We start from the raw sequence: 27,714 nt of genomic DNA on the forward strand, positions 1-27,714 counted from the left end.
TCCTTTGCAAAGAAAAATGTATAAAAAGCCACATGTGCAGATCACTTGACCCACTGCCTATCATAACATCTTCACACATCTCAAGGATTTAACACAGTGAAAGGAAAGAGTAAAGCCGGTTGGAAGGGCAGCCCAGCCGGCTTGCATGGATGGCTGCTCTCCTATGCGGATCTCAGGGATACGTCTACCCCAGAACTATTTGTTTATCGTGAAAAAATATTTGAGCCACCAAATACTGAATTCTTTCACATTTGGGGCAAGGTCTTTTTGCCATCTGGAATAAGGTCTGTTATTGAAGCCGGTATTTCCAAATATTAGATTTTCTATCGCTCTCTGAAACTCTCTCAAGCACAAAACTGGACAGTCTCCCCTTTCCAAAACTAGGGGTGGAGTGAGATGATGAAAAATGAGAACTTTCAAAGAAAAGGAGAGGAGCAAAAGAAAGAAGCGCGGCTTCCTCAGAGTCCAGCTAAATAACCTCCGACGGATCCCAGAAAAAAAGGGAGCGATCGGGTCCTCACTATCTGAAATGATGCACAATTAAATGTAAAGTAAACATTTAAAACAATCACAAGCTTTCTGCTCAAAAGAAGAACTGGAACGTGAACATTTTCCAGGAGCATTTTACAACAGGAATCTCGGACTCTCGGTTCTCCTACTCGGCAGGGGCACATAAATACACGTGGAGAAGCAGCTCGCAGCGACCTCAAGGTTCCCTCCGCCAACGGTGTCACGGCCGCTCTGCGCACAAGCCCCGAAAACACACAGGGTATGAACCTCATGTAAACCCTCTCTGAGTTTCCAGTAAATCTAAATATGTGCAAAATTAAAATCGAAACAAGAAACAAATCTAGTATTAGTGCCTTCAAAATACTAATTTAATAACTCTCCAAGAAATACTGTTTTAGGAAAGGCAACCCAGATGTCAGCGTATAAAGTCAAGCTATAAAGTGTCCTTCAAATAGACTTCAATCATTTTTAAATATTTACATTTAATAAGGACAAGTTTTCATGGCAAGAGAGAGGTAATTACATTTATCATTCGTAGAAAAATGTAGTTTTAACGGATTGTGTACCGATCTGCAAAGGTGAAACAGTAACTCAAAATATGTCATTGTCTTGTTTCTTCCTTCTGTCCAGCAATTTGTTGCTTCTGCAAAAGCGAAACATGAAATGGGAGACGTGCCCTGCCTGTGCTGGGATGGGGAAGGTGGGACCGATCTTTTGAAAGTACTCACGCTCTCGCACATTCTCCTCTCTTTTCTCAATGTCTCCTATTATGCTGAACTGAAACCCCAAGTATTTGTGCTTTGGGGGATAATTAGAAGAATCTTATCAGACTTTTATAGCCCTCCCTAATTAGGCTATTTATTTGGCAAACATTAGCCAAAGGATTAGTAACACCTTGATAGAGACTGTATTGAAGCTGCTGCCCTCCCGCCTGCTGTACACAAAGGCCTATCTTATCAGCAGCACAGGCCTGGTGCTGGCGAGCAGGGGCTTCTGACGATTCTCCAGGGGTCAGCCTCCATGAGCCAGGCGTTCTGAGGCCTGGGGCTGAGGCAAATTCGGGTTAGGCCACTTTGAGACCAGCAACCTTGATGCAACTCAGGGCGGTGGGTTGCTGGGACGACGGGAGGGGCAGGAGCCCAGTAATCATCTGGGTGCGTCCTGGGGAAAACAGCACTGACTTCCCGCATGCAGTGGCCCCTGGGAAAGGGCCCAGGCCTCTGAATCCCAGGGGCTTGCCGCTCCACCAGGAAGTAGACGCACTCCAGAAACAACGGGAAGTGCCCACCCCCCGCCTGCCCGCGGCAGCTGGGAAAGCCAGTCAGAAGGAACCAGCGACCTGTCCTCGACACCTCGCTCGGAGCTCATGCCCCCTCCATTTCGATGCTTTGACATAATCTCTGAGAAGAAGTATTAATTTGATTTAAAGTGATTTTAGAAGTGATCTAAGAGGAATTCATAAGGAAAATGCCCTCACCTCTGGCAGGGAGGGCAAAGGGCTTTGCATGTCTGGACTGGGGAGCCCTGACACGTTCTGGAACTCTAAGAAGGGCAGGCTGGAGACACAAACAAACCATTCGGGCCGCTGTTCAAAATCCGCCAACCTGGAATTCCCAGTCCCGGGCTCTGACTTCATTTTGGGGAGCTGGGCCGGAGGGGACACGCGTGAGGTGGGATGACAGGGGTTAGGATTGCAAATGACCTAAGGTGGGTAAATATTTGTGAAACACTCGGAGAGTTAACGAGCAGCACAAGCACCCCGGCTACAGGAAAGGCCTCTGTTCTGTCACTTAGGGAAGTTTTCAGAGGAGCTAATGTTTGAGGCTCCAGCCCGAATGTGGCCTGAAGGAGCAGACCCCAGTGGGCCCATGGGCGGCAGAAGATTCCACAAGAGCACTGCATCGTGAGTTCACCCTGAGACCGAGGAATTTCTAAACTCCAGTTTCTGCCATGACTGCAAAGCCCCTCCTCCATCGGTAAGCCCACCTGTGAGTTCTGAGAACGCCAGGCCCTCGCTCCTTTCTGCCCGAGTCACAGGACCCCCAGAATAATGCGAGGGCAAAACAGCTCGGGAGGCCGTGACCTCCTCCTCCCGAGGCCAGGTCTTGACAACAGCCAATCCTTGGAAGGGAGGAGAACCAAGGCTGTCCCCTCTCCCTGCTCTCTTTGTCTAAGGCAGGTACCCTAGCCACAAAACAGCTCTGGCAATTGGCACTGCTTCCATCGCCATGGCAACTGGTGCTTCTAGAAAGGCTAATGCATGGGTTTGGGACTCGCAGCCAAATTAGAATCTCTGCAGCTCAGTTCGCTCCTCAGTCATCCCCTGCCCTCCTCTGGGACCTTCAGGAGCGCGGGCCCCAGGAGGCCAGGGGAGCGCCTTGGCAGCACAGGCCCACCACCAAGGCGCTCAGCCCCAGGGTGGGTGGCATCCGGTGCCCTGGACGCTAGGACAGGTGGACTCCCAAAGGCGTCCACCAGGTTTCTGTGGCAACGGAATAATTGTCCGACCAAGGTCCCCACAGGGATGGAGAAGCGGGAAGAGTAGTTTTCCATTTCTGTTGTGGAAGCGGCTGGGTCAGTGTGTGGCCAGAGAATGATTCGGCTTGCAAGGGGCAGTGGGCCTGGGACGCTTGGCCACTGACCCTGGAAGGCTGGGGAGAAGAAAAGCATTTGGGACCCTCCCACCCACCCCCAAAGCCACACTGACTAAATGCTGCTGAAGTAAAGATGCACCCTCAGGCCCTGGGTCTTGCCAACCCCACAGCCTGACACCCAGCACCCCTCCAACACCAACCACTCGGCTTGACTGGGTAGGCGGGCTCGTCTCTAAACTCACCCCCAAAACAATAAGGAAATATCGGGGCCACTGAGGCCCAGCCCTGGGCCATGGGACGTGGGGTTGGTAAGGACGTGAAGAGTGCCTCGGTCTAAACCTTGGCCCGGTGCTCATGCCTTTGGCCGCGTGGGTCTCACGGCTGGGTGAGACGCCTGCTCCGGAGGGTCTGAGTCAGTAACGATTTGCAGTGACGGCCTATTCTGCAAACTGAGAGCGACTGGAGATGGGTTATTAGCTACAGTTCTTTTCATGTGGGATCGCTTCTACTGGCACTAATACGCCATCATTTGAAAGCCTTAACCCAAACGGACGGGCGTCCGCCCAAAGCCGGGGCTGCCTGGACCGAGGCAGCGGGCTCCATGTGCTAGCTATTACCAGGTTGTTTGGTCCTGTCCCCGCTCGGCATTTGTTGCTGCGCACTGAGAAACTGCTGTCAGGAAATGTTCTTTTCTAAATTACATAATTAGGGTATTGGGGAGTGTAGGGAAGGCAGATTAGGGGCATCACTTGTTCTTACTGCAAGCTATGACTCAAAGCACATAAGTAAACACTTAAACTACGTGAACGGTTTAATATTGGTTAAACAATGATCTCCAAGACTAAACTCTAAGCATGGTAGGTAGAAGGAGCTGGAAGGAGAGAAAACAAAGGGTCAGCTAAAGAGTGTGCACTGATTTACAGAGAAGTGTGGACTTTGACCCGACAGATCAAAATCAGGATTTGGAATGATTACCTAAAATCAAGTCCTAGGGTCCCGCCCCTGCAAGCTGATAGTGGGGCTGGGGGCTAAATGGCCAGGGTCGGGGGTCAAGTTCTTCCCTCAGAAAGACCAGCTTCTCACCCACACCCACTTCCAGAAACGGAACGCAGGCAAAGTGCCGGCTCAAATTGCGTTTCATTTATTGTTTCTAACTACGGGCCACGGACTTCAACTTGATTAGAAAATTGTGCTGGCGCTTCCTGTGAAGTGCACCCTGAGCCTTCGAGGGGAACGCGGGTTTGTGCACACATCGCGCTCTCCACCGGCACCGACGCTGCTGGGCAGTGCCCTCCGACACACGTTCGCCTGGGCAGGTAGGGCGGCCACCCTCCGCAAGGAGCCACTGCTGACCAGAGCAGGGGCTCAGAGTCCCTGCGGGTGTGGCTTGGAGAGAGACGACATCTCCCCACTGGCCTCTGGGACCACGCACACGGTTCTCCCAGGTCTTTGCGGGCAGCAGGCCCGAAGGCTGCCTCTGGCCTCGTCTGCATGGAGGCCTCAGCAGCCCTGTGGTCTCCCTCCCTCCTGGCCCACCTTCCGTGTTTGCTCCCCCGCCTTCCTCCATTCGAATTCAGGTCAGGAGACTACCACTGGGGCTGGGAGAGGGCTACCAAGTGATGATAATAGCAACAATAAAAACCATCGATAGTTTTTTAAAGCTTATTCCACACACCAAGCATCGCAAACTCATCATCAGTCACGCTGAGTCATCACAAAAGCCCTTTGTGGTGGGCATTATCATCTATTCCCATTTTCCAGATGGTAAAATTGAGGCTTAGTCAGACTCGTTTGCCCCAAATTGCACTGCAAGTCCATAAATTTTATTTAACAAACACGTGTCTCTAATTTTCTGCCAGGTACTATTCTGCGTGTTTTATAAATATTAATGCAATAAATCCTCCACGCAGACTTGAACAATAGGTATTATCACCCCCATTCACCAATGAACGAGCTGAGGTGCAGGGAGATTAGGTTACCTGCCCGGTCACACAGCCAGGGCGAGTGACTAAGCCTATATTCTACCACCGACTCCAAACCCCACGTTCCTCACCCTCTCGCAGGACTGGAGGCAGCCCTGGACGAAGGAGGGGCGCAGACCCGCCCGCTGTGCACAGAGCCCATGCAGGGCGAGACCGCTGGGGTGAGTCTAGAGCCTGGTGACTGGCCCTTCCTTGGGTCTCGCTTACCACCTGGAACTTAGGGTGACCGGAGTCCACAGACCCCATGTGGTCTCACACTCGGCCTCTAGGTAAGTACCAGGGTGCCGGCAAGTCTGCAGAGCGGCCTCGGAGACCAGGAGCTGGGGCGGGGCTGCCCGGTCCCTCCGCCCCCTCCTCCCTGCCCTCCCTCACGCGTGCCTTCGAGACAAGCCTGGGGAATCAGTCCTGGGGACCCTTACCCGCCCTCCGCCCTCCGCCCTTCGTCCCCCACAGATGCTCCCGCGAGGTCTTCATCTCCTGGGACCTGCAGGGGCAGGACACACACGGTGGGCGAAAAGAGAGAATCCTGCGAAGGCTAAGGTTCTTCTCGTTTATAGGTTCAAAATACATCCGAAGAATAAAAATAAATATAACCGCCCCACCCCATCCACATGAACACACCATCGTAAACAGCTGAAGCGCTGTTTACACCCCAGTCCTCACGGTCCGCAGATTCTGGGTGTGCGATTTGCCTCTGTGCTAATGTGTCTTAGTGACCCCCCAAAGTCAACACCCACACTCTCAAGGTCACAGGTAGACACAGCAGGGAAAAGTTCCGGTCTCCTGGACACCCCCCCAGCTGAGGTCAAACCATGCCATCTTCCGCCTCCCTGTCCAGCTCTCACATGGTAAACACACGTCCCATCCACTGGGAAGGGAGCGTCACACGCAACCACGCGTGTGCTGCCTCGTGCCCAGCAGAGGAGATGCCTGGGTTAGATGAACTCTGCTCGGGTGTGAGTTACGCTGCTGTTGTTAGCTGTGGGCTTAAAGTTGACGGATCGAATACATATATATCTTACATGCATGCATACATGTGTTATACGTATGTATACATGCTATATACTATATATGCATGTGTGCACGCTATATGCATGTGTACATGCAGAAACACACAGACACGTTCACGTGTGTATATAAGATATACACGGGTGGTGAGTGTGCAGGGACCAGAGGTCGAAGGTGTGGAGCCCTCTGGTCCCCAGGGGCAGAGGTCTGGCCTGCGCGAAGTCCCTGTTCACGGCGTGTTCCAGAATCTAGAGCAGAAGCACTCACTGCACATCACGAGGGTCAAGGGGGTTTCACTCCCACGGGAGGTGGTGCAGGCTGGGGAGGGGACGCAAGATCACAGGAGCTCCAAGGCTGACAACGTCAGGGGCCATTCACGCGACCGTGTCTTCCCAGCCAGCCCACCTCACAGAGCCCCGTCTCTGCCTTTGACAATAGTGTTCAAAGTCACAGCAATGGCCACAAACACCAGCTGCACACTTGCAGAGAGCCAGGCACATCCAGAGGACTCACACTCGCCGCACCGGACCTCACTAGGCCTGCTGTGCCAGGGGTTTCAGGCCCCCTGTCCATGGGAATGTGTGCCATCCCAGAGGGGGCCGGCGTCCTCTCTGTCCTGGGCTCCTCCAAGGGAAGGCCGGGCCTGCCTGCAAACAGGCCCTGCTCCAAGGGTCTTAGACCCTGTTCTAGCTCTGGGATGCATGGCAGAGGACAGGGGAACCAGGTACTCAGTCCAGCCTCGAGGTAGTGGCCTTCAAGGGCAGCTAAATTGTCCCCACACCAGACCCCAAAGCCTTCCACAAGTGAGCCCCGGTCTATAGCAGAGCCACGCTACCTTTCTGCCAACTGCGGTGGGTACCAGAGTGACCGCCCCTGCCACAGGTCAGTCGCCAGGCCACCCACCCTCTTGGCCCAGCCTGGCAGGGTGGAAGAACCCAGACTCCAGCCTCGGTCCTGGTCTGTACCTTGGCACCATGCCAGTTGGGACGTAAAAGCACTTGGCAGACAGGCGGCCCACGGCCGCTGTCTGCTTCCTCGTGTGGCCCGAGCAAACACCTCCCTTCTCCAACCTCGAGTTTTTTCTGTAAAGACAGATGGGAAGAATTATTCCCTGCCTCCATGTTTTCCCACATAGTCTCTCACAATCTGGGGAGATATACAGGCAGGGCTGGTAAAGGGTCTAAAGGGCAGTGATTATTCACCTAATTGTATCAGCAACAATCACAAAATACTGCTCCCCGAACAGTATTTTGTTCGGGAAGAAGAAATAAAGAAGAAAAGAAATAAAGTGGCAGCATTAATCACACCTCTCTCTCTCCATTTTTCACTAAGGCTGGGTAGGTCAGACTCCTCAAAAGGAAAAGCCAAATTCTCAAAATATTCCTGCCACTGAGCCTCCCATGGATGGAGGCATACAAGGCACTTGCTGACCAGACATGAGTGCTGACTCCCTCCAGGACACTGAAAGTGCTACTTACAGGCAGCAGGAGTGAGAACAGCTGAGAACCAGCCCCCTGAAAGGTGAGGACCGGGGGCAGCCGCCAGCCTCCAGCTGGGCCTCGGAGAGGATATAAATAGGGCTGAGTGGCAGGCGGAAGGCCCTGACAATGCTGTCCTCCCGCTGTGAGGTGGGAGCTATGACCCCGGAGTCCCGACAGCCCCACCTGCCTCTGGACCGCCTCTGCCGGAAACTGCACGGGGCCCAGGCCTGGGCAGCAGGAGCCCAGGTAAGCCGCCCCAGGTGCAGAAGTGACCTTGGCTGCAGGAAGTCCTGTCTCCCGGCTGCAGCTAATTGCAGCCGCTGCAGAGGAGCCGACCTAATTACACAAAACTATGTGGCCCCCACATTCCTGGGCCACCACATGCTCGCACACCTCGAAGGAGACGCCGCCCCGGACGCCTGCTCCAGCCCGAGCCCCTTGTGGGTCCCGCTGAGCCCCAGAGGTGGCCCCCAGTCCCGCAGCTCCCTGGAGGCTGGCCCAGCAGCGTTCCCTCCACTCTGCCCGGCCTGTCCCTCACTTAACCCTCATCTTCGCCTAATGTAAATATTTAATCCTGCACGTTTAGGTTCTGCCCATCACCTGCCTCCTCCCTGTTCTCTGCTCACCCCAATGGTCTCCCTGTTGGGGCCAGGAGCGAGGGGGCACTCCAAGGGGACCCCGGACCCTGGCATCCAGCTGACCTGTAGCCATCATCCATGGAGTGACAACCTGGGTCAGTGTGTATGCTCTGAGCCTCAGTTTCCTCCTCTGTCAAGTGGCACTAACACCACCTCTCAGAGTCTCTTAGAGACAAAAGCCCAACATGGTGCCTGGCACATTAGAGGTACCGCGTCAACACCTCCTGTGAGCCTCACACCCAGTGATGTTAACCATGGGCCAGGACCTTGTGTCTCTAAGAAGGCTCAGCCAGCCGCCTGTAGGTGCCCCGCCAGCCATCCACTTCAAGAGACTTCCCCTCCACCAGCCTGTTCCTGCCCCTCCATGATGCAGGAGCAGGACATGGTGGGCAGCACAGAGGAGAGAGGAGACTGGAGGAAGGCCAACTTGGAGGGTGGGCCCATGCCACAGGGAGCTGGTGGGGATGGGGGGACAGAGGACAGACAAGGGTGTAGAAGGGAATTGCAGCAGGTCACAGGGGCTCACATGTGCTGTTGGGGACAGGAGAGGACAGGGACTCCCCGAAGCCAATGTCCCTCCAAAGGACAACCAAGGGACAACTTTCCCATTACTTCTGGCTGGATGACTGTGAAGAAACCCAGCCACACAGGGCCCTGGGGCGGTGAGGGTTAGACGCTGTGACCTCCTTTAATGCTCAGCATGCACAGGAGCATGTTTCTGTCCCCATTCATCAGACGGGTAAACTGAGGTTCGGGCAGGTTAAACGACCTGTCCGAGGTGGCGCAGCAAGCGAGAACCGAGAGGGGCCTCCCCCAGGCCTAGGCTCCAAACCACTGCCCACCGTCTCCGGCTCTCACTGCACGACCACTTGACTCCAAAACTGGGTGGGCAGGAGCCCCCTGAGCAGCCCCTGCCTGTTCTTGAGGAAACGCTGCCTCACGAGCCCACCTCTTGCCTCAGCAGATGGGGTCGTGAGCCCCCACAGAAGACACATGGAGGAGGGACAGGCTGCCTGGAGGAGTCCCTTATCCAGTACTTCTGTTCTGGCAGAGCCAATTTAAACACAAGCTGACTACAGGGTGGCAACAACCACTACAATCAAGATAGCTATGCTCTGCCCAAGAGGACTGGGAAAGCCAGGGAGGCTTCTGGGAGGAGGTGATCTTTGTGCACCTGGGAGGATGATCAGGCCTTAAATAAAGGACACGGAGATCCAATCCAGGAAGCAGGACTGGCACAGGTGTGGAGGTGAGAGACAATACCAGTTTCCACGGGTGGGGCAGGAGGGAGGGCGGTTGGAGCAGGCACGCAGGGAGCTACAGACCGAGATGTGGGGCGGGCAGCTGGCAACGTCATGGCAGGCTGGCTTCAAAGGGCCTGCGTGCCTGGGTGAGAAGTCTGGCTGTCCCCCTGCGGCGATGGGGAGCAACGCGATGGGAGTTGGCCTTCACAAAGCAGCTAGTGGGGGTGGGATGAGCGGGGCTGCGCAGGGACCTGCCTCTTCCCTGAGCTAAAGTCTCCCTGGGGAGCCAGGTGCCTCTGGCCCCACCTCACCTCAAGCCCTCCTGAAAGGGGGGGTGTCAGTGACAGCATGAGTTTCTGACTCCCTCCCAGCCTTGGAGAGACTCATTGTACAGGATCGTGTATTTCAGAGTAGAGAGGGTTCCCCTCCGCCCACCTGCCACACCCACCCACAGAGGAGAGCTCCATGGCACCGCCAGAAGCACCACAGGCGGGACAGCACCCCCCTCCTCGGTGCTGCCTGCCTTGCCTGGTTCCCTGGGCCAGCCTCCGGCCCAACCCTGGGCACCCTCCCTCGGCTGGCCCCTCCCCCAGGAAGCCTTCCAGGACTCCCAGAGGCCACCCATCAGCCGGCCTCTGACACCCCACCAGACTGCCCAGGCACTCGGGGCCCTTACACATGCTCCCCCACTCACCGCCCCACCCTCCCGCCCAATCCCTGCTTCTCCTTCAGGCCTCAACCTAGATGTGACTTCCTTCAGGAGCATTCTCTGAGGCCAGCTCCTCTGTGCTCCCACAGCCCTCAGGGCTTCTGTGGGCACAGCAGCCACCAGGGCACCACTCCCCAATTCTGACGGGCCAACTTCACGGGACTAGGACCCCGAGGGCAGAGCTGGGTTAGCCTCTTCTCCCAGGCTCAAGAAACACCAGCTGAAGGGACCACCAAGCCTACAGCCCCCACTTTCTCAATATCACTCCCTGACGTCCGCACTGAGGGGGCCCCACCCCATCTCCCAGCTAGACTGTCAGCCCCAACTGGACGAGGCCCGGCACCTCCTGCTTCTCCGCACAGCAGGCGCCCATTGGAGACTCAGCAGCAGAGTCCCCACGGTGCAGGTGCACTCTGGCCTAGACAGCCCCTGCCCACTCCCAGCTGGCCAGCCTCCCTGGGAGCAGCCGTGGCCCAGAGGCGGCCCCACTAGGGCTCAAGGGCCAGGGCTCACCTGGCTGAGTGGCCACTTGTCACCCTGCTATCTCACAACCAGCCCAGAGGCCTCTCCTGTCTCCCAGGTCACTAGAGCAGACCCAGAGGCAGGTGGGTCCCTCACACCCCCTAAATGCCTTTGGCTGTCCCAGGCCAGCATCCTGAGGCCGCCCTGAGGCCAATGCACGTGGTCCCTTTGCCTTCGCAGATCTCAGTGCCTCTCTGTCCAGTGGACTCAGCACACTGACAGGCTGCTCAGGGACCTGACGGGCCTTTGACCCAGGAGAGTGCGCCTCGCACTGGCCCCTAAACTGTAGGAAAACTGCTGTAGAAACTTCTATCCGGGCCCAGGGAAGGTGTGCCGAAGTGGGAAAGCAGTGTTTTTTTCCTCCTTGGCTCAGAGAGAAAAGGGGAGACTCCCCGCCCTGCCTCATCACTGTGCCCTTCACCAGGTACCCCTGAGTAAATCTGCATTTGGGCCAGTTATAGCCCCAGCCCTGGGTTCCTGGCTCAGCCACGCTCTCGCTCTCACTCCCCCCACAGTGCCCTCCCCAGCCCACACCTGAAGCCCACACCTTTCACGACCCAACTCCCAGCATCCCCTCCCGGATGCCCTATGCTCTGACCTGCCCACAGCAGCCCTTCCCTCCTCATCTCTCCATCAGCACTGGGGACAACTGTCCCGGTCCTCCTGGAGAGCACCAGAGCTGATTAGCCCACGAGCTGTGAACTCCCCTGAAACAAGGGACGCATGAGGGCCAACGCACCCCCAACACAGTCGGGAATCTGGGCAGCCATTCTAAATGGCTGGATATATGAATGAATGAGAGAGCAGGTCGATGTTTGGTAAACATTTAAACATTCAAAATTTATAAAAATACATGAAACACTATCCTTAATATATAAAGAGCTCTCCTAAATCATTAACAGGAAAGCATTTAATGAGAAATGAGAAAGTTACATAGACAGCTAATTCGGGTGACAGCAAATATCAGTGGCCAGTCATGTACACAAATATCAGTCATGTACACAAATATCTTTCTTGTCTCGGGGAATCGAAATAGGCACAGTAAAACAATGAGACCTTCTTTCTTCTCCAGTGAAGCAGAGGAGGGAGCGAAACTTTCACCAGGTGCCAGAGAGAGTCCGGGGAGGCACACGCTCTCCCGCAGCGCTGGCGGGAGCATAAGTCAGCCCCAGCGCCTGGAAGGCAACTCGGCGCCAGGCCTCGGGAGCCCGACAGACAGACACCTTTCTCAGAAACTCGCCTGCTGAGCACTGGTGCTACAAACGGTGGTGTGAGCGACACTTGCACAAGGACACACTCACAGCACAGACGCTGAGGGCTGACTCTCAGAAACAGTCTGTGCGACCGAACTTTCGAGGGTGGTTTGAATCCGGAGTGAGTGCTCACGTGGGCCACGGCACGGCCCTCCCTGGCGATGGGTAACATGTGGAAGGCTGCCGTGACAGACCGAGGGATACATGCCACATGTACCATGACATGCTGGTATACCATGATGATGCTCCCTGCACTACCACGCCCCACACACACACACACACACCCACAGCATACATGCAGGGCCGGTACCAGGTACTTGCCAGGGTGTACACATGCCCTCACACTCCCCACCCAGCCCAGCCAGGTCACCAGCCCAAGGCTGGTTTTGATCCTCAACTGAATCTATTCAGTTAGGGACAGAGTTCTAAGAGCCACCAGCTTACACCTTTTGCCTAGAAGTCCCTAGCAACCTCCTGCAGGAGGAGGCAGCAGATAACCACCCTCTGGGGCGGGGGCCACTGACCACAAGCTCCCAGGGAGCCCCAGAGCTGTGTGGCAGTGAAGCCAATACGGAGGAGCCTGCCATGGGCGTAATCCAGCCAGTGACGGCATCAGTCTGTAAATTGCAGCATTGACTCACTTAGGAGCTGACGGCTTCATCCATCACCCTGAGGGCCTGTAAGCACTCCCCTGAGTCTTCCTCATTCCATGGACGTGGGGCAGAAAGGGCACGGAGCAGGTAGTGACCCAGGCTGCCAGCCAAGCCCAGCAACAGGCAGGAAATGGACAGTGATGCAATGCTGACCCCACACCAGGCACAAGGGCTAGCACCTCACACATAACCCTCAGAGCAGCTCAGCAAGGAGATGCCAGTGCCCTCATCCGTTGGTGGGGGAGAGGCAGCAGTTACACAACCTTCCTGAGGTCACACATCCAGGGGGCTGAGCTGAGATCTGAACCCTGACACGCCTGCCTCTTCCCTGACACCACACTTCCAAGGCAACAGGACTGGCTCAGTTCTCCCACCACGGGACCCACAGGCCACAAAGCTCAGGACACTGAAATCAAAGCTGGTGACACACACAAACCCAGGTCCAAGGCCTCCCTCCCAGCCCTGCGTGGCTCACAAGCGGAAGAGCCCGGCACTGCCCTCTGCCATCCTGTGCCGAACAGGATGCTGTGGATCAGGGAAAAGGTGTCAGAAAAGTGCTCACCGAGCCCAAAGGCTGCCGGTCATTTACTTCCACCACAGCGCAGTGGACCTGTCCAAACCATCCCCTGGGTTCTGCTGGAAGGGCCTCACCCCCCGCTCTTAGGGTGGGCCTGGGTGGGTGGTGCTGGGCCAAGGAGAGGAGAGAAAGGTGGGGCCCGCTGTACGGGGCTCCACTGCTGAAACCTCGAAGCAAAATATTTTCATTCATGAGTTCCTCCAGCCTAAACATGCATCTAATCCCTGGGAACTGACAGCTCAGGACGGCTCCCAGGCCAGAGGAAGGCAGAGTACTCAGGGCCAAGGCAGGAGGAGTCAGACTTCACTGTGCATTGCTGGTGACCGTAGGGCAGAGGCAGGAGCTACCTGGGCTTACTGTCACCAGACCATCCAGTGAGCAGCTTCTTAAAGGGCCCAGAGGCCCAGCAGCATCCCTCTCAGTCTGCCCACCTTCCTCCTTACCTGGACCCCAGGACAGAAGTGGGAGGGGCCAGTCTGCTCAGTCGGTGCTTTATTCTCTAGATGGGTCCTAATGACACAGCAGCAGCAGCAGCAGTGGACTGGGGCAGGGGGTGGGGGACATGAGTGGGCCCAGACATGCCTTCGGCCTCCGCAGACCACTGGTCTCTCCCAGGAAGGGCCTTCAGATGCCCAGTGGCCTGGGAGAAAGGAAGAGGGAGGCAAGGGCTCTCTGAAGCCATGCTCGGCACCAGCAGGGCACAGGCAGTGGGCAGCACGCCCGCCTCTCCAACCAGGCTGGCCTCGGGTTCCCAGAGGCAGGCGCAGGCCGCCCTGGGCCTCAAGGGCTGTGCCAGGGCCTCCTCTGCGGGGCTGGCCAGGTTCTCTACCTCGAAGGCAGGAATAAGAAAGTTCTCCATGGAGGCTTCCTAGGAAGAAATTGTTTACACAATCCAGAATTTGTAATCTCTTCTGGGAGACCAGGCTGCCTGAGGGGCTTAGAGAAAACTGTCTGGGCTGAGCAAGCCAGCCCCTTGAGAAACTAATTTTGCAGGAAGGCAACGCTAGGAATACACTTTCTCATGGGGATCTCTTCCCTTCACCGCGGCAGAAACCAATCTCTGAATTCTCTGGATTTTTGCAGCCCTACCGACCCTTCCTAGCATCCTGGAGGGGCCACCGATTCCATGGTGAGGAAACTAAAACACCCCCACTAGACATGGGACCGGTGCTCAGAGAGAGTTCCACAGCCCTGCTTCCTGCCTTCCAGGCGTGGGGCCCCCAGGGTCCCGTGGAGAGACAGACAGGGACCCGGGGAACAGCAGGTGCTTCGTGCCACCGAGCCCGTGTTGGCTGTGGCCCCGGGCGCCAGGCGTTGCCCAGGCTCTGTGCTAGCCCTCACCCTGCAGAGAAGGCCCGACTTCATAAGGCAAGGAAACTCAAGTTCAGAGAGGTGAGGCAATGTGCAAGGCGGGTCCCTTGGGCGGGAAATGGGAGTGGCAGAAGGCAGCCTAGGACTCAGAGAGCCACTGGAGCCCAGGGAGAAGATCCGGGCAAGCCCGGGATCTGCTTTCTCCAGGGAAGTCTGACCTGCCGTCCTCTGTTTCCAGGCACACGGAGAAAACCGGGGGCCTCCGGGAAGGAGGTCTCCAGCCTCAGGAATGGCACAGTGAAGGCCAGACCTGGGTCTGCAGGTGGCCTGCCACCTTCCCCGTCCTGAGCAGCCCTTCTCATCTGCCTGCCACCCCGTCACATGACCACCGGCCTTTGCCCATTCAGAAGGAAACCTTCTCAGAAACCGACTCACACATAGGGCGACCAACCCAAAGAAACAATGTCCTGATGGAAACCTTACTAGCACCATGACAGGCAATGGCTTCAGGACCGGGAAGGTGATATTCTGGGACATCCTACCAACTGCAAGCCCTACGAGCACTTTACTTTGCCTTTGTTTGGAGCCAGGTTTAGTTAGTAGGGTGAACGCTACACCTGGAACCAGAGCCCTGGCTACAATCTAGGGGAAGGCACGTCACCAGTCCGAAGCTCAGTCTGTTCCTCTGTGAAACAGCCCCTGATGCCCCTGAGAACACTCACCCCCAAAGGCAGACAAGGCTGAGGCAGGCATGCGGTGGCTGGGGCGAGGCTGCCAGAACCAGACGCTGTGCCCTCGGAGGCCCTGTCACCCTCAGAGCCGGGTGGTGGTTCTGCCGGCACCTCCTCTGCCAGCAAGCCCCCGGGGAGAAGCCCAAGGGCATAGCCCGACCCTCCCCCGGGATTCTCATGGCCCTTGTGGCCACTTGCGGATCCTGCTCTGGGTGCTGAGGCCCAAGGAGGGCACTGAACTCCTGGGGTTGGCATGGGGCAGCATGGTGCAGGGATCACGGGGGCCGGGGGGCAACCCAGGCATGTCTAATCCCAGGGCCCCAGCTCCCCTCCATGTTGGCTGCGTGACCTGGAGCAAGTTACTTCACCACTCGGAGATTCAGTGTCCTCGGAGATTCAGATTTTTAAAGTTTTATACTTTATAAATGTGTAAAGGTCTCATTGTCCTTATATTTTAAATAACACTATGTACCTGTTACGACTCTTGGGAGGACTGAAAACGTGCGGGGGTCTTGGCACAGAGTCTGGCACTGGGACGTGTCTGGCAAGTGTCGGCCCAACCCATCCAATCACCGAGCAGCCCCAGGCCTGAGCGAGGGTCAGGGAAGGGCCCACAGTGAGCCACGCCCCGAAGTTTAGTTTTCTAGAAGTGGCATTTTAAAAAGCAAACAGAAACAAGTGGAATTAATTTTAATAACATAACTCATCTAACCCAACACACCCAAATATTATCATTTCAATATGTAATGCATATTTTAAAAAAACAGTACTGGGATATTTTGCATTTTTTAATATGATGTCTTTGAACTCTGCTGTCCATTTTATACTTATAGCACAGGTCATTTCGGTTGCTAGATTTCCCTCAGAAATACCTGATTAAATTTAGGTCTCATAAATTTTACACTTGCAACAAGTAAGTTTATATCCCCAGGTTGTTCCAAAAACACTTAAAATTTTCTAATACCTTTTTGAGTCCTTGGATCCTTTCAGTTTTCTCTCTCCTCCCAGCTGGCAGGCTATTCTTGTGTTTAAAGTTCCATTTAAGTTAATTAAAGTTTGTGCATATTGGAAATTCCGCTCCTCAGGGCCACCAGCCACGCTTCAGCTCTGGCCGCTGTCTCCCTACAGCACAGGTCAAAGGTCCTGGGAAAATGGGGCCACGTCACAGCAGAAAGGGGCCTCCACTACAGCACCACACACAGCACGGCAGGGGCAGGTGACTCCCTGAGGCTCAGCAGACCCTCCACTCCCACCACACCCCGCCCCCGCCCCGCCCCCCGACAGACCCCGGAGCCGCCCCCCGCCCCCACCCCCACCCCAGCCAACTGCACAGCTGCCTCAGCCAGGGGAGGATCCTCAACTCTTAACACAGACGCGCCTCTGTTCGCAGCCCTGGGCTTAACCGACAAGCCACAGTTCTCGGAACATCAAGGTAAAACGATGAAGATGCTTATCACTTTGCTAACCAGCCTTCTGTTGGAAGACGTGGTCCCAGGCTGGGCTGTGTGTCTGTGCATGCTGTCAGCGTCTGGATAGGAGGAGAGGGCGGCAGAGGGCAAGCTCGGAGGGCAGCCTGCCATGGGCGGGTGGGGGCAGAGAGGAAACTGCAGACCTGAGGACCCTGAAGGCTCCACCCCCAGGCCCCTTTGGTGCCAAGCAAACAGTGGGCCCCACGCTCGGAGACCAGCCCCAGGTCACAGCCCAGGACAAGCCTGTCGACGGCCTGCAGTTACTACCGAGTGTGCCACACACACTCTGGCCTTGTGACTCAGAGAACATGGGACATGGGCAAACGCTACGGGGGATTTCTGTGCAGGACAGTGACAGGATGCTGGCGAGCCATGTAGAACGCTGGGAGCTGCCCCTTTTCCAGAAAACCAAGGTGTGACTGTTCTGGACACACTGAGACATGTGTCTACACATGTGTCCACTTTAGGACAAAAATAAACAGCAAAAAAGGATACAGAAATCATCTAAATTTGGTGGGTAAAACTACTCTCGTGTGCAGTCTGAATTCTGGACACATCATGCGTTCGCTGCTGCCATCCGATTTCTCCAGGAGAACGTAAGCTCCTCGAACACAGGACTTTTTATCTCTCTCACTGCTGTATCCCCAGTGCCTGGCATTCAGAACATCGAACAGGTGAGTGGGGGCAGGGGTACAGGGGGGTGGGGGGGTGGGGGGGTGGAGGGGTGCACTTACTCCAAATGCTCCCTAAACTTGACGTCCTCTGGTCATTCAAGAAAAATCTGTTTTCCCACCGGTCACCTGCCCGAAGTTTTGCAATGAACACATTTTTCATGCGGAGAAAGTTCTAGATGTTCAGCTCAAAAAACCCTGTGCTTTACTCACTCGCCAATGTCAGGCTTCAAACTGTCCCCAGACAGTGTAGTACCTCTCTGTCCAAGCCATGGGACGAAGGGGTCAACACTGCAGACCTCTCCGGCTGTGGACACCAGGTGAGCACCCCTACCTGGCAGCCAGACTCTGGATGTGGGTGCAGGAGAGGAACAGCCCCAGCCCCTACACACACGCATGCACGCACACACACCTCACAAACACGGGGCAGCCCCGGAACTCCTTCTTTTACCTCAGAGGAGTCGAGTCAGGGCTTGGTGGTCCCACGTGATCCGCATGTGGGGGGCCCAGGACGTGGAGCCACTCACTCGGCAGCATTTATACCCGTGTTTAATTTCTGCTTAATAAGACAAGTCAAACGCTCTGCCGAGAGGCCAGCAGACTGCAGGACACGCATTTCTGGATTAACAGCTCTGTTAGAGATGGTTCCAGCAGGCAAATTACTTCTCTGTGATGTCCACAGTTAGAACACAGAGCATATAAATCTCCGTGCACTCCTAGTAAGCAGTTAATGCTCTGATATGAAACATTTACATCTCCACCAATTCATTGTGCAGGGAGGAGCCCTGGTTTGCTGAGGGATTAAACTCACAGCCATCCATCAGCCGTCGCCCCAGCTAGACCGCACAGAGGAGCCAGCGCAGGCTGCCCGCACTCTGGGCACAGTCGGACGCCCTCCCAGCCTGGAAGCTCCAGTGTCGACAGATGCCTTCTGCCCGTTGCCCTGAGTGGCAGGACCTCCGTCCTGGCAAAGCTGTCCTCCTAGCACCGACGCCAGAAGCTTGAGGACCCCATGGACTATCCACCTTCCCTCTAGTCTTGGACCCACAAACCACGGGGACCGGCAGTGGGCCCTGGGCAAGCTTCCCGGGTTACCAGGGTGGGAGGACGAGACGCAACAACCTCGCCAGCAACCGCCACAGAACTCGCAACAACCTCACCGACCAACCACCTTGCAAGACCAGCTCAAATGTCACCTCCTGTGTGAGACCTTGAGCAGCGGCCACCGCATCTCACAGAGCAGCTGGCCTGCCGCATCAAGTCACCCCCGATGCCTTTCTCTCACCCCCCACATCCAACCCAGCAGCGATTCCTAGAGCCTGTCCCTCCCCTTCAGAATACACCCAGATTCACCCCCTTCTCTCCACCTCCACTGCCACTGTGCTGGTCTGAGCTACCCCTGACCCGAATCACTGGAAAGACCCCCACCCACGCCCACCGGCCTTGGGACAGCGGGGCAGCCGGAGCCATCCTCTTCAAAGGTCAGTCAGATGGGGCTGCTGTGTTCCAAAGCCCGCCCTGGCTCCGCGTGCCACGCGGAGGCCTTCGGCTGAACGAGTGCCCGGGTCCCCAGCAGAGCCTCTTCGCCAGCAGCGAGCGTGCTAAGGCCGAGGGGCTGTGCTTTAGAGAAACGTCGGACATGCACGGAAGTTACGTAGCATGACTGACAGAGAAAGCCAGCTGCATCAAAGTGGTTCGTTCCTCAATTTGTGACCTAGTGACACGTGCGTGTTAATTCCCAAGACCTTGTGGCTGCTGTAACTTCAAACTGAAGATAAGGAGAAACATTTCAAGATATCTGGAATCATTTTAACAGACAATAAAAATATCAGTAATTTCCATCGTTGATGAAGGGACAGATGCCTTTACTTTGGCAGAGGTTTTTGTTTTTGTTTTGTTTTGTTTACAGCCATAATAATCGAAAGGTATGCTCAATTTCATTCAAGGTTAATAAAAATAAAGGTGTCGTCCTTCCCACCCAAGCTCAGAGACCCCATCGGCTCTACCACGAAGCCCTCAAAGGCCCAGGGCGCACAGTAAGGACCCCAGCCCCCATAACTTGTGGCCACACCTGCTCTCCTTGAATAACACCCTCACCTCCTTTGGGTCTCTGCTCAAACCCCATGCTCTCACCACTTCCCCCATAGGGCTCCCAAGCCCCCCACCCACCCACTGTTCCCACCCTCCTCTCCAGCCCCACCTCAACCTTCCACCCGGAAGGTTCCACCCGGAATGTCCCCATCTCTCTGCGCCTACCTCTGTGTCACCATTTTTTGCAGTCTTCCATCTGTCCCTGTCTCTGTGAGGCCCCACCTGGTTCAGTTCACTTTCGGGGGCCTAGCACCCAGCCCCAGGCCTAAGGCTCCCCCACCCCAGGGCCCGGGAGCTGCTTTGTGGATGGACAAAGAGTGAGCTAGCAGAAGGGCAGGGGCAGAAGCCGGCCTGGCTGCCACGCAGGCAGGCGGCCCACGGAGAGCAGGCACACGCCCCGGGTGGGGCCTGCCGCCCTGGCTCTCGACCGAGCACTTCACAGGGGACCCACAGAAGCTGATTCTCAGTTTGAAGAGATAATCCAGCTAATAACAGGATTAGTTCAGGCACATCCCCTAAACCATACACTTGAAACCTCTACCTGGGCAAATGTTTGGCCGGCCTCTGCCAGAATCGCTGCCCTCACCAACCACAGGTCGCTCCCCATTGAGCACAAGTCACCAGCTCCGCCAAGCCACCCATGGGGCCACAGGTTGGGGGGGGGGGCTCAGGGACAAGCAGCCCGCCTCAGGAGGGCCTGGTGTCGCCCGGGCCAGGGCTCCCCACTGCTCAGCCCTGCCTGCCTCTACCACCTACTCTCACCTGTGCCAAGAAAAGTGATTATGCAGGCAGTACAGAAAAGGAGACCCCAAGAGGGCAAACACCAGTGGCTCTGAGCTGACAAGTGACATGTGGTAGCCCCTGGGGAGGCAGGTCCCAGGCCTGTGCCAAGCCCACGTGGGGAACAGGGGCCGCGATGCCATCTCAGGTGCCAACATCCAGAGGCTGTGCCAAGAGGACACCTGCCTACTCACCACTACGGCTTCTGCCACCCCTTACACTCCCCAGTCTTTCAGTGGCTCCCTGGAAATCATGAACTGGCAACAGAAGACCCCAACTGAGGGGGGCAGTTGTGCAGAAGCTGTGACAAGGCTCACAGGGGTGGCATCGGCAATGGCCAGACAGCAGAGGGAGCTGAAATGTTCAAGGTTGGGGCAAAGGTCAGGGAGAAGCAGCCACACAGGTGAGTCACATGAAGTGTGATGAGACAGGACTGCCCCACTCCACAGCCCACAGTAAACCGCGGACAACTTTACCCTCTCAGAGCCGTGCTACCCAATACAGTGGCTGCTAGTCCCATGTTGCTAATTCAAATGAACATGAGTCAAATTAAACAGTCAGTTCTTCAGTCTACTCACCACATTTCAAATGCTCGACAGCCACATGTGGCTGCCATATTGGCCAGCACAGAATAAAACCATTCCTTCATCACAAATTAAGTTAAATAATATAACTGCTATTTTAAAAAATCCCAGTCCCACATCTAACAGATAGTAAGTGCTCAATACCCTTCACCCTCTCCATAAACTCCAGTCACCCCCGCAGCAGCCTGTCCCTGCTGGTGCCACCTCCTTGAAGCCCTCTTGGGTAGCGACTGCTCAGTCCCCAGAGCATGCCCCTGCTCAGGGTCCAGAGATGGATGACTGTCCTCTGTGCTCTCCATTGCCACCCCACAACCGTGACGCCGTTGCCCCGTTTCACAGAAAAGAAGCGGTGGCCATAAGAGGTTGAGAAGCAGACTCACGACCGGGAAGCCACATGCCAACAGCATCATGAAAAGGTCTAGAACACTGGGCTGCAGGTGGGCTCCAGAAAAGACTTCCAGAACTGCACGGAGCCTACCTGACAACCTGAAGGCGGGTGTGGCCTCCCCAAAATATCAGGGTCTTAAACCCAGAACCTGGGACGATTTTACCTTTCCTGGAGTGGGGAATTAGAGTAGCCAGGGGAATTAAAGCTGTAAACTGGCTGACTTTAAGATAAGAAGATCACTCTGGATTACCTGGGTGGGCCCAAGGCAATCCCAAGGGCTCTCACTCACTGTGTGGCAGACCGGGCAGCATCAGTGTCAGAGTGACACAATGTGGGAGGTGGCAGGGCCCACAAGCCAGGGATTGTAGGCAGCCCCCAGTGGCTGGAGGCGGCATGGAAATGGGATGGGAGTCCCCCTAGAGCCTCCAGGAAGGCTCTGCAAACCGCTGACACTGTGGTTCGGCCAAGAGGGGTCCATTTCAGGTTTCTGGCCTCCAGAATTTGTGTCGTGGTAACTTGTGACAGCAACCATAGCAAACTAACACATGCTTTGGTTTCAAAAGCGGGGAAAGCGGTATGCTCGGACAAATACCTAAGAGAGTAGAAGTGACTTTGGAACTGCACAGCTGCCGAGCCTGGACAAAGTGAGACTGCCTTGAAACCATTAGCAGAAATGTGGGCGTGAAGAGCTCTGCTAGCAGGGACTCAGCAGGCACGAGGAAGATGGTTGGGAAAACCTGAACCACCACAGAGGGTAAATTGTCGTGAACGAACGATTAGGAGCAGCACGGATAGTAAAGGTGCCGCCAGTGAGGGCTCAGGAAGAAACGAGGACGTGTTCGTGGGGACTGGGAGGAACAGGGTCCTTGTTACATGGTGGCGGAAAACATAGCGAAGTGGTGCCCTGGAGTTACGTGGAAAGCAAAACTTCGAACTCACATAGAATTCCAAAAAAGAAACAAAGTGTCAAAGGTGTGGCCAGGTTTACCCTCGCTGCTATAGCAAAATGCAAAAGGAAAGAGAAACGACAGAAGAACTGGTGAACGAGAAGGGACTGGGACCGGAGGCTTTGGGAAATTCTCCGCCTCGCCAGAGTGCAAAAGACACTAAAATGAAGCGATCTGCTGTCCAGGAAGCCCGTTCTAGGGTAAAAACTGAGGGTGTGGCTGGGCGGTCTTTTTGCTAGAACCTCAGAAAGATCAAAAGGTCAGGGCATTCAGCCACACAAAAGGCTCTTTGAAAAGACTGAGTGAGTGACTCACAGATCCCCGCAGCCTTCTCTGCAGAAGTCAAGCAGAAATGAGATGACTGAGGAAAGGTCTGTGGAAGAGGAAACCTACAAGTTTCTTGAGAATGATATACCAGCAACGACGCTGCCAGTTTGTACTGAAGGGGACGGAGTGGGGACAGAAACGAAAGGCGGCTGTGTGAGCTCTAAAGTTCTCATCTTCTCAGATGAGAGGCAGGCTGGTAAGACTCCTCAGCTACAAACGCCTCCGACTTTTAATGAAAACAGAGGACTCAGAGGTGGAGCCAAGATTCACAGAAGAGGCCTTGACCCAAACAACGACGTGTGCCCCGGCTGGATTTTAGAACTGCTTGGGACCAGTGGCTTTTTTCCTTCCCATTTTCTCCCTTTAAAAACATTTTTTTTTAAATTTTTATTGAATGTATTGGGGTGACATTGGCTAATAAGATTATATAAGTTTTGAGGGGCACTGTGTGTTTACCACCCAAAATCAAATCTTCTTTGGTCACCATACATTTGACCCTCTTTTCCCCTTACCCTCCACACCCCCTTCCCTCTGGTGACCGCCATTCTGTTGTCTGTGTGTGAATTTTTGTTGGTTTGTTTTTCTTATTTGCTCATTTGTTGCTTTCAGTTTTATATCCCATGTATGAGTAAAATCATATGGTTCTTAACTTTTTCTGTCTTTCTGAACTTAGCTGATGATACATGAAAGGATGCTCAACTTTACTAGCTATTAGGGAAATGCAAATCAAAACCACAATGAGATACTGCCTCGCACCTGTTAGAATGGCTATGATGAACCAGACAACTAATAAATGTTGGAGAGGTTGTGGCAAAAAAGGAACACTTGTCACTGCTGGTGGGAAGGCAAGCTAGCACAGCCACGATGGAGACCAGTATGGAGGCTCCTCATTTTCTCCCCTTCTGAACAGAAATTTCTGTAACTGTTATCTATGCCTGAACAGATAACTTGTTTCTTGAATGTCATGGGCTCACAGATGAAATGGCATTGTGCCTCAGGCCGGGTCACACCCAGAGCCTCCCTCACACCTGATTTAGCAGGGGATCGGGAAGTGGCCATTGGAACTGCTGACTTCAAGAGCGCACCTCCACAGATGCAACGTCACAGTGCTATTGCCGCCACCGCTGCCTCTTCATACCCACAAAACCAGTGACTGGACCCTGACTGACGTGGAAAGGGCGATGGTGTCATGGCTATGCTTACCAATGACAGGCTTGTTGCCCAGGCACCAGGAAGGTGGTCTCTGCCTCACTTCTGCCTTCCAAACAGCGTGCAAATGCATCAATCTGATAAGACCTACTTGCATCAGACTTCAGTTGCAAGAAGATCTGAGATGCAGTTTGCCTTATCAACACCTGTTCACAGGAAGGTTCACAAGGAGGAGCTGGGAAGGGGTGCCTAGGGCCAATCCACTTCACCCCCAATAGTCATGCAGAGCTATCATTGCTTCCTCCTCAAGGAAACCAAATCAAAGAAACACAAGTGTACCCGATTTACAGATGAGGAAATTGAGGCTCAGAGAATTGCAGAGACTTACACAAGACCACAGAGCTAGGAAGGAACAGGAATGAAGGCCAGGACTCTGAAGATAAATTACAGCTCATCTTGTAAGTCGTCACATGCGTGTCAGAGTCTCCTAGACCTACAGGGATCCAAAATACACAGTAAGAGAGAACTGAGTTGCATGTTCAAAGCAATGGCCAAAAGTTGTACCAAAACAAACCTTATGGACACAGCGAAGGCAGTGGAGGTCATTACAATAATAAACAGGACTGGAGTACGCACTGCACAGCAGGCACTGCTCTAGGCATGGGGGACACAGTGGTGGCCGAAACAGACGTGGGCCCTGCCTTTGCCTGAATGTGCTTACAGTGTGGAGATGGAGAGAGGTGCTGGTCACATCACCCCATGAACGAACTCGTAAGTCAAACCTAGTGAGAACTAGCAAAGAGAGAAGCTCATTGTGCCAGCAGAGGACATAAGGGGAAGCCCAGACCCATGCTGAAAACCAGAGAAGGCTGCCTGGGGGAATTACGCTTATACCAAGAGGCTTTGGCTCTTATAAGAGCAGCTGGTCAATTTGAACTGATCTCTCACAGAGAACACCTTACAAACCCGGAATGACCAATAAGTCACAGGCACGTCCTGTACAGCATTGTGACTCTAAGTTAACAATTCTGTACATTGGACAGTTGCCAAGGGAGTACATCTTAAAAGTCCTCATCACAAGAGTGAAAAAATTGGAACTATGTATGGTGACAGATGTTAACTAGATTACTATGGTGAACACTTCATAATATATACAGATATTAAATCATTATGTTATCCCTAAAGCTAATATAATGTTGTGTGTCATTTATACCTTGATTAAAAAATAAAATTAAATTAAAACCCTGAATATTTTTAAGCCTCTAAGAAGAATCAGGAAACTAGTAAGATAGTGAAGAATTCATTACCAGGCCAAAATTGACAAAAGGCGAGGATCAAGGAAGACGAGTTAAGTACTTAAAGCTACTTTTGCCCCGAGTCACTTTCTGATGTAAAAGAACAGATGCAACATTGACCTATAGCTGTGGTGACCTCCTAGGATGACAGGGACAAAAGTCAAAGCCTAGGTCCTGCCCATGGTGAGGAGTTTAACTCCCCACAGGCAGTGAAGCTGGGCCTCTAGTGGGCTTCACTCTCAGGGAGGCTGAACCAGAGATAAACTAGCCCTCCGGTGGGCCTGCAGCTCATGGTCCAAATAACCTGAGAGTTCAAGTATTTTTTCAAAATCAATGACCAGAACACAGTCAAAAATAACCAGGCACATAAGGGAATAAGACACCATGAATCAGACAACTGAAGTAAACTCACAACCCTTCAGATAATGGAATCCTCTCACGATCTAGAAAACAATTATGTTTACAATGCATAAGAAACCAAGATGGAAAACATCTGCAGGAACAACTTCCCGAAGAACTGAAGGACTGACGGAGTTAACGAGGTAACAGAGGCCCGGGGTGGGTCAGGGGGCGCCCGGGAGAGGCCGGGCTTTCCTAGCAAAGGGCCCGTGGGCTCCACGCTGCACCCCACCCCAAGGCCTCTGAACATCAGACACTGTGGAAAGAGGCCATTCCCCGCATGACTGCAGTGCAGGAAACAGGGCCCAGGGCACAGCGTGGCCTTTAAAAGACAAGATGAGTAGAGACTGACTCCGACAGTGCTTTGGCCTCTGTCCTGAGAGCAACTACTGAAAGTTACTTCTGAAGGAGCAGGGACAGGTTTTAAACAGAAGTTGCACTGAACAGACGTGGGTTTCCGAAGGTCAGTCCAGTCTCCGGATCGGCTCTGGAAAGACCCTTTCCCCCTTTGCTCCCTGGGAACTCACACAATGTCCCCGAATGTCACGCTGAGCAGACACTGCTGCCCTCCCCGAGTGGATAAAAACAGTGAGACCCTGAGAGCTGGCAACCTGTCTTGAGGGACCTAGTGAGTGATTGAAGTCTGAAAACAGACTTAAGTCTTATTTCATCTGAGGCTACAGCACAGAAAAATAAAAAAGGAAGTGGGCAGTTCCTATTGGCAGAGCCAGGCAGGGGTCCCATTGCCTGAGGCCTGCTGGGCCTCGGCGCCCATGTCTGTAGAGAGAGTGCCCTGCTCCACGGTGGCCTTGGGCAGTCTGCACTCCCGGCTGATGCAAATCAGGTATTGCCAGCAGGGAAGGCGCTGTGTACGTGTGTGTCTGTGCGTATGCACGTGTGTGTATGTGTAGGAGGAGGGGTGGGGCGAGCAGAGGATCACGGTTTTCATCGTCAATGCTGAACTGAGCTCAGAAGTACAGTGTGGCTAAGGTTTCAGGGGAGCAGCCCCCACAAAGTAAGCCACAATATTTGGAGAACAAACACAACTTCCCAGCAGCTCATGAAGTTCCCCCCTCCTCAGGCCAGGTGGGAGGCACTGTGGCTACAACGCCCACCCAGAGCCGAGCCATCCCCACCCACAGACTGCTCATCACCCCCCACCCCACCAGGCCTTGGCTCACCAGCCTGCCCCTCACCTCAGAGCAGGCTCCAGAGGTTCACAGACTGACACCCACTCCTGTCTCCTGCTCTGAGCCTGCCAGGGGTGCCCCCAGGGGGAAGCAGGCAGACCACGGTCAGCCCAGGTGCCCGGGCAATGGTGGGGCCTTTGAGGGGAAAGTTCATTTCATCAATCAGCCCATTGTTGGCCTGCCAAGCGCAGGCTCGTCCTCCCCCGGTGTGTCACTGGGCGCTGTTGACACAGATGTCAACTGTGAAGGGCGCCCTCCACCTCCCTCCTGAGAGTCCTGCAGGCCTGGCACAGGGCCTCTGTCGCAACGCTCCCACTGGCCCCTTGCAAGAACCAAGATTGCCACACCTTCAGAATTGCCAAAACTTGACTGGATACTTCATCACGCGATTGGCCATGGCGGCTGCCGCTGACACGGACAGGTATGGCAGATACTTGACTGTTTGCCAGATGACAAATCCCGGCCGAGTGAAACCTGCAGACTTCACAGTATCTGCAGTGCATGCTTCCTCCTGTCCTCCCAAATGACAGGCCAGTGGTAGCTTTCCGGGGCCCGTTTCCAGCGCAGGACAAAAGGGGCCCCACCTCCACAATCCACACACACATAGGCCCCACCAGCAATGAGAAACCATGGCGTTGGCCGAGCTGCCTCTGCCCCCTCCAGACCCACCCTAAACCTGTCACAGGGGAAGATTAGGGAACAGCGGGTACAAGGGGACTCCAGTGCCCCCATCCCATTCCTGTCCTTCACCCATCCCAGTGGCCCTCAGGACAGAGGCCAGCTGCTCCACGGCAACCTACAGGTGGGAGAGACCATAAAACTGCCAGAGCGTGATGGAGTCCTGAAACTCACTCAACGCCAGGTCCCGAGGAAAGCTGTTAGAGCTCAAGGCAAACATGCAACCCGTGGGCTCTTTCACTCCACAGACCACGGTGACTCTGCTGAGTCATCTGCTGTGTCTGTAGTCTCCAAAAATGTCCATAAACCAGCGCGAAGGCCATGGGAAAGACAGAAGGAAAATAGCTGGCGGTCCATTCCTGGTGAGCTCCTAGTCTGGGTGGGGAAGAACACATGGACACAGACACACACAGAGAGACCGCAGCACAAGGCAGGGTATGTGCCCAGGCGTCGGGTCGGTGGGACTCCTAAGGAAGGAAAATCGCTGTGTGCTGGAGGGGACAAGGCAGGCGGGTTTCCCAGGGATGGTGGGT

The sequence above is a fragment of the Sturnira hondurensis genome, unplaced genomic scaffold, assembly GCF_014824575.4.
Source record: "Sturnira hondurensis isolate 20B ecotype Veracruz unplaced genomic scaffold, ASM1482457v3 Scaffold0011178, whole genome shotgun sequence".
Classification (NCBI taxonomy): domain Eukaryota; kingdom Metazoa; phylum Chordata; class Mammalia; order Chiroptera; family Phyllostomidae; genus Sturnira; species Sturnira hondurensis.